Below are 17,422 nucleotides of genomic sequence, written 5' to 3'. Positions count from 1 at the left end.
AAGCTGGGGAAGTATGGGGGGGCAACACAAAATACTGATGTAATCTCATAGTGAAATGGAGATAAAAAACTTAGCAGTAAAAGTGGACAAACCATGAATTTCCGTTTAGATATGGCAGTTCTTAGCAACATGCATCCAAAGCACAGAAAACACAAGACATACAGGTTGACTAACAAAGGGAAAAACAACAGCAACCCTGAGAGAAATAGATGTAATTTTTACATCGCTTTTTCATTTGTCTGCTTCCAACTTTCACAGCATTCCCCGGGAACCACTGTGTGTTGCAAAGCTAGATGGAATGGGTGCATCTTAGGTACTGAAATGGACTTACTCATTTGTCAATACCAACTGTTTCAAAGGAAAAACATGGAAAATGGCAAAAAAACTTTTGCTTACATGCAGATTATCTAAATCAATACTTAGACAGTCTACTGAAACCTCTTTATGTGTGCATGTTCTCTTCACGCTTATGTGAAAGATAGACATTTTTAAAAAGCTTCTAGACCTAATTTACACAAATTTAATTCCTAAGGTAAGTCTCCTGTGAAATAAAAGATTTCTCAAAAGCCATTTATTTATCTAAACCCGATTCTTATTTTTATTATTAGAAGTCTAATTTCTCTATTAATCAAATTTTGGCTTGGTTTTGATTCTTAAACGCAGCACTGCATAGGAATATAGGCACCAAGCCTGAAAAAGCCTCAATTCAGCAGAACTAGTCATGAAGTGTATTCATTTGCATTTGCAGCAAAGGGACATTCCATTATGAGCAACTTCAGAGGGGAAAAATGCCTGAAATTTCCACTCTGCTGAAGTCAGTGGCAAAACTTCCAGTAACATCGCTGAGGGCAAGAAGTCAGCTCTGCTTTCACACACTTGTACTTCTGAACTATGTCAGTGACAGTCTTGCACATGTTGTTTACTAGACTACTTCTCCCTTTTCGCTCTTTCAAACCTTCAGGCAAGACAACAATGAGGACAGAAAATAGCCTTTGCAACTCTGTAACCAAACTGAATGAGTCCTCAAAGCTTGGAAGATCCTTGAATCTGGGGCTGGACTTTCTTACATCTTCCTATATCTGCTAAGATGCAGAACTGGCCTCTGACGTGGTGTACTTTTTATCTCCCCAAAATCAATGGGCCAATGTTCAGCTGCTGAGAATGTGGTCCAGGGTGTTCTCTTTTAGTCACCAAAGGTGTTGGACACTAAATGCATGAAGGCCATGAAAAATAAAATTATTTGAGACTTGAGGAAGTTCAAATTCACATCCAATTTCAAAATCAAGATTTGTAATGGGAGTCCATTTGCACAAGAAATAATGAATATAACAAACATTATTTACCATTACCTTCCCTCCCATTAAAAAAGTAACTTCAATCACTTAAAACTTCTATAAAATTTCTTTTTTATTATTATTTTCTTTAAATCAAAGCCAGCTGTTCCTAAAATGCTAATTGAAGCTCAACATTTTCAAGAGTTTGCAAAGTCATTTTTCAGGTAAAAAATCTTTTTCAGCCACCTTTTTGACAAATGATTTCATCTCAGATAGCACTGGAAACTTGTCTTGTAGCAAGCCCTGATCAGTTTTTATAGATATGACAAAACTCTTATTTTATCTGCTCAGTTTTTCTTCACAGTCATACACTGGATTCCACAAAAAAAAATAAATACTCAAAAATGCTGATGTCTCAGTGTTCATCTGGCACCAAACATCTCTTTGAATGTAAGTTGAGTAGAAAGCCCTGTAGACAAATCCTTGCTACTTGCCTCTGAATTCAGAACTAGTTTTTTCATGAGGTTTTTATGGCCTAATATGAGTGATTACCCAGTACTAAAAAGTAATGGGAGTCACAATTGTATTACCAGTGCCTCTTTCAGAATTAACTATTTTCAACTGCATTTGTGATTTTCAGGCTTGCTGCAAAAGCACTCTCAAACTAGACCATTCAAAACCATGATGAAAATGATCATTAAACAATTGCTGGCCTCCTGTGCAATTGAGACATATGTGACCAACCCAGATTCACAAGAAATGCCTTGGCAGAGAACAAAGTACAAAACTCCCCCCAGCAGTGTGGGGCAACTCAGGCTATGTCATTATTCTGGTTTTCCTCCTCCATCCTCTATTCGCTCTCATATTCTTCCCTCCATCCCCCACAACACCATGTTCCCCACCCTCTGCATTTCCTTCAGGCAACTTCTTCCCCTCCGTGGCTCATGTCTCAGCAGACAGGGTGCCCAGAGAACAAGGGAACCATTGTCCTCTTGTGGGGTTCTGATGTTGAGGATGAGAGCAGGCTGCCGCAGCCAGAGGCAAAAGAGGAGGAAAGCTACGTTCAGCCTTGGAGATCGTGAAATGGGGATGCTACACACACAGTCGTCTTCTCAGGATACGCGAAACCTGTGCATGCTCAGGGCCAGTGGCAGCTCAGGAGAACTGAGATGCCAAACTCTTAACACAGCTACGGTGCACATGTGCAAATCTTGCTTTCGGGTTCAAAGACTGAATTTAAATTCACATTCTGTGTAAGATGCCAGCTCTAGGTACAGACACAATCTTTTTTCCCTTTTTCTATTTACTATCATGGTCACGTACATTTTTTTCACTGTAAGAAGAACATTATCCTGCCTACATCCATTTATATTGTCAGACTTTGATAAATAATACCTGCTGAAATTTTCCAAAAAGTTTTATCCTAGCATTGACACCTGGCAGAAAAATTTCAGCTTTAATACTAGCTTGGCTAAATGACACACGTGAAAAAACATTTTGTGATGATAAATGTGTATAGACATCACTAACAGCACCATAAATTGAATAAACTGAAAATGCAGTATCAAGTACAAAGACTTTTCATGACAAATGTGGGGTTTATTCTGTTATGGTTTTTTCTAATTAGAGTATAATTAGGATTTAAATTTCCCTGTGATTGATAGCACTCTGTAGATAACACGAAAATGCTGGGTCAAATCCTCTGCTGGTGTGTCTCTGTGAAAGACAGAGTTGACAAGCAGCAAGTCTGTCCTTCTGTTTTTAACTTGGCCACAATCATGTGCTTTTCATATGTGTCTGTACAATGTTAAGGCAGACAAATTCTCCAGTATCCTCCATTCTACTGTATTCCTGTATGAACATGTGCCCAAGACCAATCTTTAATCACAGCTCATTACTTTTCTTTTTAGAAAGACCCAGTCCTCAATTCAGGGGAAGGAGACGATCACACGTGACTTAGAAAAGCAATTATACACCATGAATAATGACTAGCTGTGGATCAGAAGGAACAGTTCACACAGAACACAGGTGGAAGTTTTCTGAAACAAACTTAAAATTGTTGCAGGTAGTAAATAACTTCAAAAATCCAAAGCCTTTTAATTAATGACTAACGAACAAAACTGCTAAATGCACTTTATATTTGCAATGAATCATTTAGCCAGCTAGTGCACATGTGCATTTCAGATACACTTCTGAGGATGACAAGTGAAAAAAAAAAAAATTGAAACACCACCTTCAGATACCTGTTTCCAGTGCTTTCATAAGATATCAGGGGTTTTCCTCTCTAAAAAAGCCTGTTTCCTCTGATGTCAGGAGTGTACACCTAACTTACACAACGCAATTCCCTTCTGTCATTAGTAGAACAAATATAGCTTTGTCCTCTTTCATGTGTCACCATCAAATTGATTAGCTAGATTAATATTTCAGGATTTTTTTAGGAAAAGCTGAAGTTCTAACAGCAAAAAGACTGTGCCTTGATTTTCAAATTTCCATCAAACGCTGTACTGGTGGTGATTAGGAAAACACTTTTCTTTTTTTTTTTTTTTTTATATTTAAGCTGTGCTGTGAGGACCCCAGACAAGACAGAGCTCTTGTAACTTTTCCTGAGTAAGCTTTGCTTTTTGCAAGGTTGCCTACAAGAAACAGGAGTCCAAGGAAACTAGGTTTGGAGGGTCGCACGTTCTCACTCATCTCAGCCCCTACTGTAAAAGCTGTGGTTGAGACTGCTTTGAAGTATTTACTTAAACTTGAAACAGCTGAGTGGATCAAACCATTTCAAGGAGCAGAAGGAACCTCCTACTCTGATTTAAGGCTCCAAGAAGCTCATAAACATTTGATATTTGACCTGAAGCTGGACTCCTTCTTGGAAAAGCCTGGTGTTGGATGGGAGGAGGCTCCAGGTGAAAAAGCTCTATGGCTAAAATATATCCTTTTGGGGAATCCCAGTTATTTCATTCAATTCTCGATCTAACCCTTCAATTTGCTAGGGAATTTCCCCCACTACCCTCACAAGAAATTTGTTTCTGTCCGCTAATGAGACCAAGGAATCATATACGGTCTCCTCCTCGTCTTCCCAAATAATTCCGCTCACGAGCAAGGTCCGAAAGGCAGCAAGGCCAGGCGCACACTGCAAAGTTTACCCAGCCGAGCCACGGCAGCAGGGCTATGAAAAGCACACGGCCAAGAGCCGACGCGTAACACCAGCCAAGCTCCTGGCTGAGTTTCACGCCGTTCCCGTCTCAGTGTCCGAGGGGAGCTCTGGCCCCCTGCCCGGCCAGCCCAGGACCAACGAGCTACGTACGTCCCGGGAGCCCCGGCTCCATCCTGCGCCTCCTCGGGGCTCTGCTGAGCGATGCTGACAGCCGTCACGGCAAGGCAGAGGCTCTCAAAAGCAGAACAGCTGAAGAGGTCACTGGTAAGACAGTGCAAGTGGGGGAGAGAGCAGCCGTGAGCCACAGATGACACTCGTGTTGCTTAATGCAACATTCAAAGGTATTCATTCTACAGGGATGAAGGTGAGGTGAGGCAAGAAGAGCTGAATTCTTGATTTCTACTGAGAAGTTCTGCGGTCTCCAGGAAAAGAGAAAATACAAATTGCAGGAATAGGCATGGCAAAAGAAACAGCAAATATCAATCACCAAGAACTCCCATCTCCAAAAATCCTTATCATAAGATTGTCTCTCACAGTCAATTTAATATTAAGGTTTAAATCTTCTTCCCGTCATCAGCAGTTGCAATTTTTTTAAATTTAATTTTTTTTTCTCTGGGTTTTATGCACTAATGAAACATAATCTGAAAGAAAAAATATCTCACCAGAACCAATGAAGATTCCCCATAGGAATTGTATTTCATATAAAGGAAAACAACTGTGAAATGTATGATCTTGCCCTTGGAAATACAATATCATGTTTGCATCTGAAAGGCAGTGAGTCTCAGTTCAAATCAAATTTGTGTCGTTTCAAACTGTGCAGACGCAGAGACGTATCAGTAGTCACAGCTGTATTTTTGGCAAATGACGTTCAGGGCACCCACAGCACTGTCACTAGCTCAGCAATGCTCACGGCTGCTGCTTAGCACACCTGATGCTGCCACACTCATCATGCTGGAAGTTAATCAGGTGGCTCAGATCTGTTGCTTTTTTTGACTTGTTGCCAAAGCCTGACAGCAACGAACAGATTTCTTCCCTGCCCTCTGTGTGTCCTCTCGCTTTTCCAGCCCACCAGGTAACCTTCATGTTTTTAATTACTGAGCTAAACCCGACTTATAGGTCCAGTCTAGGCCTCTGCCCATTTCAGGACTGTTCTGTATCTACTGTCTGTGTTACAGGGGCTTTGCTTTGAACACGAACAGTAAGGTTAGGCATGTTGTTGGCAGTACAGAGAAGTAGAAAACTACAGATCTCTCAAGTCAAAGGAAGGATGTTTCATGGGTAAGATAAGTACTTTGGGTTTCTTCCAGCAATATAACAATTCCATCAATAATTTGTGAAAGGAAAAAGAAAGTTCCTATGTATTCTAATTATCTAGGATATCCAAGAGATCACTTTATTTCTTTGAACCGTCTAAATCGAACTATACAGTGTAACTTATATGGAAAACTGCCCTGTATATTGAAGTACTAGAGATGCATCAGACAATCCACACCATGAAGGTCTTTGAATCCTTCCTAGGATTCTTACATTAATTTCTCAGAAGACCGCACATATTTTATTAGAGACAGCCTCAGTACAGACCGTATCAACCTTCCTTTTTTTTTCCTCCAGCTGCTCTAAAAAAACCTAGATGAAACCTTGTAAAAAGTCCCATACTGTGGAAAAAAAAAAAGACTGAGATTTTCTAAGAGGAAAACATAATCATTCAAACTCTGACCTTCTTGGCTACCTCTTACAGTAACTAAATGTGAACTCAGAAAACAATAGCTGTTACTAATGTAACTGAGCAAGCAGGCAGCAGACACTTAAGACACCTTGGGGATTAATGACTGTGCATATGGACACACTCGTGTTAGAGTCAAGCTACCCGCCTCAGGTACCAATGAAACACCAGCTTCAGCATGGGCTACCTGCCCAAAACACTTACTGGGGCCCATTTTGCGTCAGTGACAGTGCATTTCTGAAGCTAACTCCATTAGAGCAAGCTCATACCCACCATCCTCTTCACCCCTGGGTGAACTGTGGTTAAATGTCTTCCTCTCCATGAGAGCGGAGACCTCAGCAGGCTGCGGTTCCTGCATGCTGTGCGGGGAAGGCAGAGACGGTCGTCAGGTCAGTTTGACATCAGGAGGCTGGAGATCACCCCTTTCCCCTTGCAATGGAAAGAGCAATAGCCAGAAAGTGTCTCAGCCTTGCATGGCTACAGGTAGTCTGTTTGAGGAAAAAAAGGACAATGCCATTAGGTGATTATTACCATTATTATTCAATTTTTCAATAACTGGGGCACCCCTTGGCACTAGCTGGGATGAGAGCCCCATTGCCTTAGTACTATTCAAATGATAGGAATTAGTCGACCGCAGAGCACTAGTCCCCAGGATTCAGGAGGAGGGGGAAGACCTCCCAAAGCCTTTCCAAAAAGCACCGCACAGGTCCATGCCAGCCTGCCCCTTGGAAGGACCCTGCAAGGGTCCTGCACCTGGGTCAGGGCAACCCCTGGTATCAACACAAGCTGGGGGACGAAGGGATTGAAAGCAGCCCCGAGGAGAAGGACTTGGGGGTGTTGGTTGACAAGAAGCTCAACATGACCCAGGAATATGCACTTGCAGCCCAGAAAGCCAACCGTATCCTGGGCTGCATCGAAGGAAGCATGGCCAACAGGTCGAGGGAGGGGATTCTCTCCCTCTGCTCTGCTCTGGTGAGACCCCACCTGCAGTACTGCGTTCAGCTCTGAAGTCCCCAGCGCAGGAAAGACATGGAGCTGTTGGAGCAAGTCCAGAGGAGGGCCAACAAGATGATCAGAGGGCTGGAGAACCTCTCCCGTGAAGACAGGCTGAGAGAGTTGGGGTTGTTCGGCCTGGAGAGGAGAAGGCTCGAGGGAGACCTTATAGCAGCCTTCCAGTACCTAAAGGGGGCCTACAAGAAAGATGGGGACAAACTCTTTAGTAGGTCCTGTTGCGATAGGACAAGGGGTAATGGTTTTAAACTAGAAGAGGGTAGATTTAGACTAGATATTTTACAATGAGGGGGGTGAAACACTGGAACAGGCTGCCCAATGAGGTGGTAGATGCCCCATCTCTGGAAACATTCAAGGTCAGGTTGGACGGGGCTCTGAGCACCCTGATCTAGTTGAAGATGTCCCTGCCCACTGCAGGAGGGGTTGGACTAAATGACTTTTAAAAGTCCCTTCCAACCCAAACTATTCTATGATTCTAGGACACAGCCAGGCATCCCCATACCCAGCCAGCAATTTATGCACAGCAATGCAGCCTCCGCCTGGCACCCACTTTTGGTGACAGAGAAACCACCACACGTCACATCTTGTCACATCTTGGCAGCCTCTGCCATCAGCCTCCAAAGCCTCTAAACCAGCTTCTTTCCCAGGGCTGTCCTACCTACTACAGGCACAGGTTCCTGAGAAGGAAAGCCCTTAAGAAAAAAAAAAAGGTAACGGCAAAATGAGCAGCAAACTTCACCCCCAGAAGACAGAAGTCTCCTGCATTTTAAAAACGGTGGCTTTGTACTCTGGTACAGTGGTTAATAATTGGTGTATTTTAAGAAGTTGACTGCCATTCCACTAATTTTGTGTTATTATTTTGATAGGTCTCTCTGTAGACATATATAACAGTGTTGAGAATGTTGCTGCTCATAGCCTCTTTTATTTGATGCTTTTTTTTTTCATTCGTCTGTAACAAAATTATTTTTCCACTTTATTACAGTAGACCAATGGCTGTGTTTATATCGTGGTTTGGGGGACTTGGTCAGTCATGCCTTGCAGCATTGTTTCAGTGTTGTTCAACCTAACATACAATGAAAACTGGGCGGTATTATAATTACTGTTTTATTGAAACTCAAAATAATTCTAAGCTAACCCTAACCTCACTCTAAAACTCATTTGGATCCACCTAAGTTTACAAGAAAAGTAGAACCTCTCTCAGAAAAAGAGCTCTCTGCTATTTGAAATTACACTGAGTTTTCAAATATTAGGAAAAAGTTCAACGTAATTTTTTCTTATGTTGTAACATAAAAGAAAAACACACCTATACTCAGAAACTATTATTGTACCTGTCCTATCCAATAGATCCGTTTTATCCAGTATTCCTTTTCATTATTTCAATAGTAAAACTAAATTCTTAATACTTCTTTTTAAACTTCCACACAGCTTTTAAGGTGTGGGGGTTTTTTTCCTTTTCTTTTCTGGCAGACACTTTGATAATACTGTTATTTAAATTCTAACAGTAAAACATTATTACTGGCTAAAACCTTCTCCAGAGAGATCTTTTATTTTTGTTTGAGCTTACAAGTTAAATTTGGAAGACAGCAGTTAAAAAAAAAAAATCTACAAAAATTCTATTACTAAAGTTTCTGCTAAAAGTGATTATTCCCTGCATAGGTAACATGAATCTCTGTTTTCAGAGAGTCTTCTTCAGGTGTTTTTTTCCAAACCCCCAAATTCATCCCCTTTTCCTACATCAACAGATGAAGTAAAGACATTCCAGGATTTCTCAGCGCTTTAAAAATGTTCTGATAGCAGTCATTTTTCTCCCACTCTGAAGGGATTTCATGTGCCATCCCGCACCTGGTGTCCCATCAGCTGGGACCAGCAGCATCCCCTGTTCCCTGGAGAAGCCGTGACAACTGGCGGTCCTCGCTCCTGCCTCCTGCTGCTGCACCATTGCCATAGCTCAGGGGCCAAGAATGCTGCATCCACGTGCAAGGACATTTCTTTTTTTTTTTTTTAAACATCATAGAATCGTAGAACCATATAATTGGTTAGGTTGGAAAAGACGTTTAAGATCATCAAGTCCAACCATTAACCTTAGCACTGCCAAGTCCACCACGAAACCATGTCCCCAAACACCACATCTACATGTCTTTGAAATACCTTCAGGGGTGGTGACTCCACCACTTCCCTGGGCAGCCTGTTCCAATGCCTGATAACCCTTTTGGTGAAGACATTTTTCCTAATATCCAATCTCAGCCTCCCCTGGCACAACTTGAGGCTGTTTCCCCTTGTCCTGTCGCTTGTTACTTGGGAGAAGAGGCAGACACCCACCTCACTACAACCTCCTGTCAGGCAGTTGTAGAGAGTGATAAGGTCTCCCCTCAGCCTCCTTTTCTCCAGGGCACCTCAGTGTCTTTCCTGCAGTGAGGGGCCCAAAACTGAACACAGGACTCGAGGTGCGGCCTCACCAGCGCCGAGTACAGGGGGCCGATCACCTCCCTGCTCCTGCTGGCCACACTATTTCTGATACAGGCCAGGATGCCATTGGCCTTCTTGGCCACCTGGGCACACTGCTGGCTCATATTCAGCTGGCTGTCAACCAGCACACCCGGGTCCCTTTCCACCAGGCAGCTTTGCAGCCACTCTGCCCCAAGCCTGTAGCGCTGCATGGGGTTGTTGTGACCCAAGTGCAGGACCCGGCACTTGGCCTTGTTGAACCTCATACAATTGCCCTCGGCCCATCGATCCAGCCTGTCCAGATCCCGCTGTAGACCCTTCCTGCCCTCCAGCAGATCAACACTCCCACCCAACTTGGTGTTGTCTGCAAACTTGCTGAGGGTGCACTCGATCCCCTCATCCATTGGTAAAAATCTTAAACAGAACTGGCCCCAGTACTGAGCCCTGGGGAACACCACTTGTGACCGGCCACCAACTGGATTTAATTCCATTCACCACAACTCTTTGGGCCCGGCCATCCAGCCATTTTTTTACCCAGTGACGAGTACACTCACCCAGGCCACGAGCAGCCAGTTTCTCCAGGAGAATGCTGTGGGAAACAGTGTCAAAGGCTTCACTAAAGTCTAGGTAGACAACATCCACAGCCTTTCCCTCATCCACTAAGCAGGTCACCTTGTCATGGAAGGAGATCAGGTTGGTCAAGCAGGACCTGCCTTTCATAAGCCCATGCTGACTGGGCCTGATCCCCTGGTCGTCCTGTACGTGCCACGTGGTGGCACTCAGGATGATCTGCTCCATAACCTTCCCCAGCACTGAGGTCAGACTGACAGGTCTGTAGTTCCCCAGATCCTCCTTCCAGCCCTTCTTGTAGATGAGCGTCACATTTGCTAACTTCCAGTCAACTGGGACCTCCTCGGGTAGCCAGGACTGCTGACAAATGATTGAAAGCAGCTTGGTGAGCACTTCCACCAGCTCCCTCAGTACCCTTGGGTGGATCCCACCCAGCCCCAGAGACTTGTGTGTCTCTAAGTGGTGCAGCAGGTCACTAACCATTTTCCCTTGGATTATGGGGGCTTCATTCTGCTCCCCATCCCTGTCTTCCAGCTCAGGGAGCTGGGTACCCCAGGAATAACTGGTCTTATTATTAAAGACTGAGGGAAAGAAGTCATTAAGTACCTTAGCCTTTTCCTCAGCCTTTGTCATTATGTTTCCCCCCACATCCAATAAAGGATGGAGATTCTCCTTAGACCTCCTTTTGCTGCTAATGTATCTATAGAAACATTTTTTACTGTCTTTTATGGCAGTAGCCAGATTAAGTTCTGTTTGGGCTTTGGCCCTTCTAATTTTCTCCATGCGTAACCTCACAACACCCTTGTAGTCCTCCTGAGTGGCCTGCCCCTTCTTCCAAAGGTCATGAACTCTCCTATTTTTCCTCAGTTCCAGCTAAAGCTCTTTGTTCAGCCAAGCTGGTCTTCTTCCCTGCTGGCTCATCTTTCAGCACATGGGGACGGCCTGCTCCAGCACCTTTAAGATTTCCTTCTTCAAAAATGTCCAGCCTTCCTGGACTCCTTTGCGCTTCAGGACTGCATCACAGGGGACTCTGTCAACCAGTCTCCTAAACAGGCCAAAGTCTGCCCTCCAGAAGTCCAAGGTAGCAGTTCTGCTGACGTCAACTGTAAAAGAAAGTGAACACCCATAAGTCCGCTGAACTATCATCAGGAGTATTAGAAGCTTGATTTATCAAGCCCTAAATGGAGTTTCATTCTCTACTACAATTGTAGTGAGCCAGAATTTGTCTGAGACCTTCCCATGTAACACCACAAGTAAGTAGTTCCTACTGTAGACCTAAGATTTATTTCTAGCAGAAAACAAGCTAAAATGTCTCTTTTAGCACAAAGCTGAAATAAGATCACTAAAAAAACCCCACAGTATAAACAGTTGTTTAATACAGATAGCATCCAACGGCTTTGGTGCCACAGAGAAAATGAATGCACAGAAATGTGGGGTTTGACATTTTTCCCCAGAGCCCAATTAAAATAAGGAAAGTAAAATGCACAGAAATAAAGTATGTCTAGCAAATATGTTTCATCCTAGCTTGGTTTGCTACACACTATTGCACCGCAGAAATGGCAATATTATCCACAAATTAAACTACAGATTAAGGACAGCTCAAATTTATCGTTAATAGGTACTATATAAGGTATAATGAATCGCAGTGAGTCTCCAATTAGTTTTTTCCAGAATAAATAGTCATTAAGGTGTAGATTAATAGATATTACAGCCAGAGGGAACTACTGTGATCATCTTTGACCATTGTTATCATTGTTTTTCAGTGCATAAAGCAATTGTTAAAACCTCGCTTTAGACTTAATTTAATTATGAGTTATGCAACAAAAGTGAACCTCCACAAAGGAGGTTCACCGAAGTAGCATATAATTAAGTTCAGCGATTTGTTTTCCTTCCCTTCATTCCATCATTATTAAGATTCGATCCTCCTGTAGTTTGTGAAATTCAGTAGCATTTACAGCGCTGAAGTTCCAAATGATATGGTTATTCAAGAAAAAGTAACATTTATGTAAAGAAATGGGAATGCCTGCCCAGAAAAGAAGGGTTCGCATCTTAAAATAAATTAAAAAAAAAAAAAGTCAAAGCGGCACGCGATATACCAGATTCCTATTGTGAGGCACAAATTCTTCACAACACTGGGAGACATCGCAGAACAAAAATACTATTAGAACTGTTTCAAAAGGAACATTTTTGGCTAGGATAGAGACTTTTGACATTATTTATTAGGTTCAAAAATGCCTAACAAAGGCCTAACAATAGTCCTGTGGAAACCACTACATCTGAGGCACTTTCTGTTGTTATGTGCAGGCATTGATTTGAAGATGGCCAGCATTAGTAGAACAATTCCCTCACAGCAGTCAATGCAAGTGAGCATTCATACACACACAAGCAAAAGCCTGTGAACAAACCATATGGAAACAGGAAAAAAAGTAAACATTTATTAACCTCTTTGTGGGGAGATGGGTGGAAGAACAGGCCAGCGGCGAAGGAGACGGTCATGCCAAATTTCTGCGAAAGAAGGTGTTTGCCCCGAGCATTTTTTTCCCGGAATATGAAGAAGCCTGGAGAATGTCTCCAGTGCCATGGTAACTGGGGCTGCTGGGGCTGCCAGTGCCACCGCCACCCTCCGCCACCCAGACGCAGCCTGTATGTGGTGCGGGCTGGCAGGTTTGGATGCTGCTCCTGCCCCCTTCCACGCCTGCGGCCGAGGGGACCCTGGCAGGCACGGAAAAAGCTGAGCCGATTTCTGCAAAAAAAACCAGAAGTGAGGATTTTGCTCAGCTACTGAGCTGACGTGCAGACATATGCACAAAAAGACAAACTTACACATTGTTCTCACCACATGTATACAGAGATACCTAAAACCTGCACAATTGGTGCAGGCAGAAGGTTTGTGAATGATGGAGGTGGATGGTGCCTGCAGACCACTCAACGCATGGACTGATTATCTTCCTACCATAGTGGGGCCAGAAAATCACCTCTGTCCTCATCAGCACGTACCGAAACGGTGACCAAAACTGCATTTGATTCACAAGATCATCAGGGACCTGAATGTGTTCCCTTGTTGAACGGGCTCTATTCAACCAGAGTAATGTCTCACAATTAAACTGTTTAGGTTTACAGCTTAGTTCCTCTTTTTTGTATTAAGCTTCCTCATGATGGAAATTTCCATTTTCCAGTGTAATCAGTATTTAAGTTGCTCTTGAAGGAAAGGAAGAGGAGCTCCAGCCTATGGAAAACACACTCTAAAGATAAGTTTTTCACTTGCATTTAAATCATGATGAATGGTATGCCTGGTTTCTGAAATATGCTACAGAATAAATGTGCTACAGATATAAAGAAGCCTCAGATAGCTTGCTCTGGCACTGCTGAAGGTGAGATTGAAAGCAAAACAGAGCAAATGAGTCCATATGTGGAAGGAGGATATAAAACAGAGGTAACATCTACCTGGCCCATCAGCCACTCTCTCAGAGCTGAGCGCTGCCTGATTAACCCACGCATCGCCCCGCCGCAGCCCCAGGCAGCACCTCACCTCCGCTCTCACCAGCCAGCAGCAGCCTCCTGAAAATTTGCTTAACACGACCAACGCAGCAGCATCTTTATCCGCGCCCATGTTGGCCCGCAGGACCTGAGGAGGTTTGGGTCCTTTCTTGCCCTCAGCCTGGTAAGGAGTTCCGCCTGGGGGAGGGTGACTTGGAAACGCCGTGATGGCACAACCCGTTTGCCCTCTCCTCTCAACCAGACCGAAACAGGTGGAGAAAAAAGTTAAAATGCTATACAGCGCAGCAGCAACCACCAAGCTAAAGTTATTAACGGACCGCCTCTCTTTCCCTTTTATCTGAAACTATTGCCTTTCCAGCCTTTGAGGACACAAACAAAGATCCTGAATTTCTAAATGCCAAGTAAAGAGGTTGTTCAGTTCATGATTTCTGAGTGCTGGGAGACAGAAACGCTCTCTGCTTAGATCTGGCAGCTCAGCGTCTTTAAAATTAGCCCATAGATCCGCACAGCTACCCTTACTTCACAACCAGGTTGTGTGCACAAACCCTGAAGGTCCACGTACCTTGGATTGCTTTTAATTTTATGTAAGTTCAATGTTTCTAGCCTGATCAAAACAGCTTTTTGTATGGCTTATTTCCATTCATTTCTGCAAACGGGAAGATTTCTAGCACTGGACCCTCTTGCTTTCTGTGCAGCAGACCTTGACAACAACAGCTGAGCATTTTCCCACACCACCCCAAGTCTGGTTGGGCGGGACATGCTTTTATACGGACTGTTTATTATATTAAATACGCATACATGAGCTTACTAGGGGGGTAGGATAAAAACAGTGCTTTAAAAAAAGAGAATAACAAACATAAAATTCGTATTAATTACTATGTGCACTTAGAAATGCAAAAAGGGTCCCGGATGCTTTCAACAGTTCCATATTTTATGAGCATATCTCGCCACATTGCCTTCAGATACAATGAAGCATGTGCTTAAGGATGCCCATTCCTACAGTAAGCAAGCTCTGAACTGGGGAAGTGTTGCCTTTGAGGGCAGTTCATACACACGCTTTTAACCCTGACTGTTCATTTAAAGTCATGTCCAAGATCAGAAGTGATTTAAAATACACCTTCTTCTGAATGATAGCTTACTTTAGCAGACCACTTAAACATATTAGTGTGACTATTATATTATAATACATACAAAAATAATAGTCAGTATTAAATTGGTACAAATCATTGGCATTAAATTATTAATTAAAAATTAATCAAAACATGTTGTTTCAGTGATTTAAATTATAATAAGAGACATTATTTTATGGCTCTTGCTGTACCTCATAGCTTGAGGTGAATTTTGAAGTTTTTAACATTTTCATAAATAGTTTACTACCTGTACAAATTAGTTTCAAGCCTTACTAAACATGATGATAGCTTTCAAAAGTAATTAAAAATGTCAAGTTATTTACTTCCAGTAGTCCAGAAGGCTTTGGCCACAAGGTGTACATAAAAATTTTGAAACAAGTAAACTTTTATTGTAATAACAGTAATCTAAATGTAGAGATACCAGAATTTGGAAATCAGTAGAATTGTGGATCCAAAGAACCTAAGTTTTGGAAAGATATTGAAGTCCTCAGTTTATGTCCAATTCAAAGGGAATTTATGGCATGCATATTTCCCAAGAGCTTCTACAGATAAGATTGTAGTAGAAGCAGTAGGGGGAAAAAATAGTAATAACAGGTCTTATACGGAACTTTTTATCTGCACGTCTCTTGAGAGGTACATATACAATTGATTTGACATTAAAATTATGCCGTTAGCTGCTCCATCACTCACTAAGTTCATGTCAGGTTTAAAATACTGTTCTGGAAGAGATGTCAAATTTCTTCCTACCAACACTTAAATATAAAATGAACTAAACCAAAAAGAGAATGAAGCCTCATAGCCCAGGAAATGCACAAACAGAAGCAGGGAAGCACACGGGAAGTTTTGAAGCACGTTAAGGGTTAGGGGAAGGCCAGGAGCTCTCTTAAGGCTGTTATTCGAGGATTGCTGTGGAAATGTATGTTCAAACCCTGCTTTTGCCAGCAAGCACCTGGGAAGTGGTCAGCAAAATAAATGTGACAGCCCTATTCTTGTCCCAAAATGATGCAGTATGTAAAGAGAGAAAATAACCATCTATGCTTGATTAATTAGGTTTGTAAGTATTGTTCAAGAACTAAACAATATTTCTAAAGATTTCAATAGTTCAAAGTTTGCCCTATGGCCGCCTGGCCAATACATCTTCCAGCACACACAGTTTACAAGCATTTTTCTTCCCAATATGTTGTCTTCGTTTGGTGCGACATTGTTTGAGCGCAGGTCTGTTTGGGTCAGCGTGGTTTTCTTCCCATCACAGCAGTGGTGCTGAGGACGGCACTCGGACCATACATCTTCCATGTCATTTCAGTCAAAGGCACATGATGCTTCCCGGTGCCCAATCAGGAAGGGTCCGGCGCTGAAACAGGGGGGCATATTGGCAACCTCAGCTTTCTTAATGACAGCCATTGTTCCAGACAAACAAAAGCGCAGTTCTGAATATTAGCATGCGGCCTTGTGTAAAGGTCATCTGTATGGCACATTCATCATCGCCCCAAAACAGGGGGGCAAAACGCTTTAAAAATTCTGTCAGAACCTGTTATTGTCAGAATACGCCTGAAAGTTGGCAACTGATGCAAACACAGCGACCACTTTGAACCGTCCTCCTCCTCCTTAGCGGCGATTCTGCAAGGGGCTCAATGCACCGTGGCAGCGGAGAAAGAGAACGCAAGATAATAGATATATTCTTCCTAACTGCTAGTAGGGGGGCTACTTTAATTAGGCTACTCAATTAAAAAATTAATCTAATAATCTGTAATAATTAGGCTGAACAGCAGTTCTTCCCATAAGGTAGAGCTCCCACAATAGCTCTTGTATTGGCTAACTACTAATGGGTAGTCAGCGATGATGCTCTGGTTTTGAGGCTCAGTAATACACTGTTCACTTATAAAAGCATTTGAAAATCGAAATAGAAAGGATATAGCGCAGCGGGCTAAAATCTTTGACTGATCCTTCAGTAGTCATGAAAAAAATGCTAGTGAGGTTACACAAATTAAATGCCAGTTGTATTACTTGTATCAGCAACTGTATATGACATTCACAGTCTGGCCCTTAGATGGCATGGAAGGGACCATTACAATCGTTTTAGAGGTCTCTTTAGTAAAATTAATAGATGACAGGAAAATTCCATTATTGGTGTTCATTCATTTAGTTAAATTAAATAGTTTGAAATTTGTTCACTGAAAAAATACTGGCTTCCCAAGCATTTTCTGCGCCACTAAACAGTTAGAAGCCGGACAGATAATATTATTTATTAGTCACTTTGGTTCTAACAGCTATCCAATGTATAGCAGAATTGTACAGATACATACTTAAAATAAAACCTGAATATGGCACGTTTCTGTAAAATCTCCTTTTTTTTTTTTCCTTTTTTAAACTTGCAAAGACTGTTTACTCAACAGCTGAGCAATGAAGAGGAAGGAGAACACTCTGCTCCCAGATCAGTTTTACAGCCTTACACCAAGCGGCCCAGGAGGGATCCCCAGGCAGGCACCAAGAATGACACGGACGGGTTTCCACCAGCCTCAGACCCAGCAAAACCCACAGCTGTGCCGCCCGCTCCTCAGCGGAGAGGCTGAAGGCTGGATGGAAGCTGCTTCTCTCCTCACCACAGCGAAGATTCAGCCCA

The sequence above is a fragment of the Haliaeetus albicilla genome, chromosome 19 (assembly GCF_947461875.1).
Source record: "Haliaeetus albicilla chromosome 19, bHalAlb1.1, whole genome shotgun sequence".
Taxonomy (NCBI): domain Eukaryota; kingdom Metazoa; phylum Chordata; class Aves; order Accipitriformes; family Accipitridae; genus Haliaeetus; species Haliaeetus albicilla.
Note: the sequence above shows the minus strand (reverse complement) of the source record.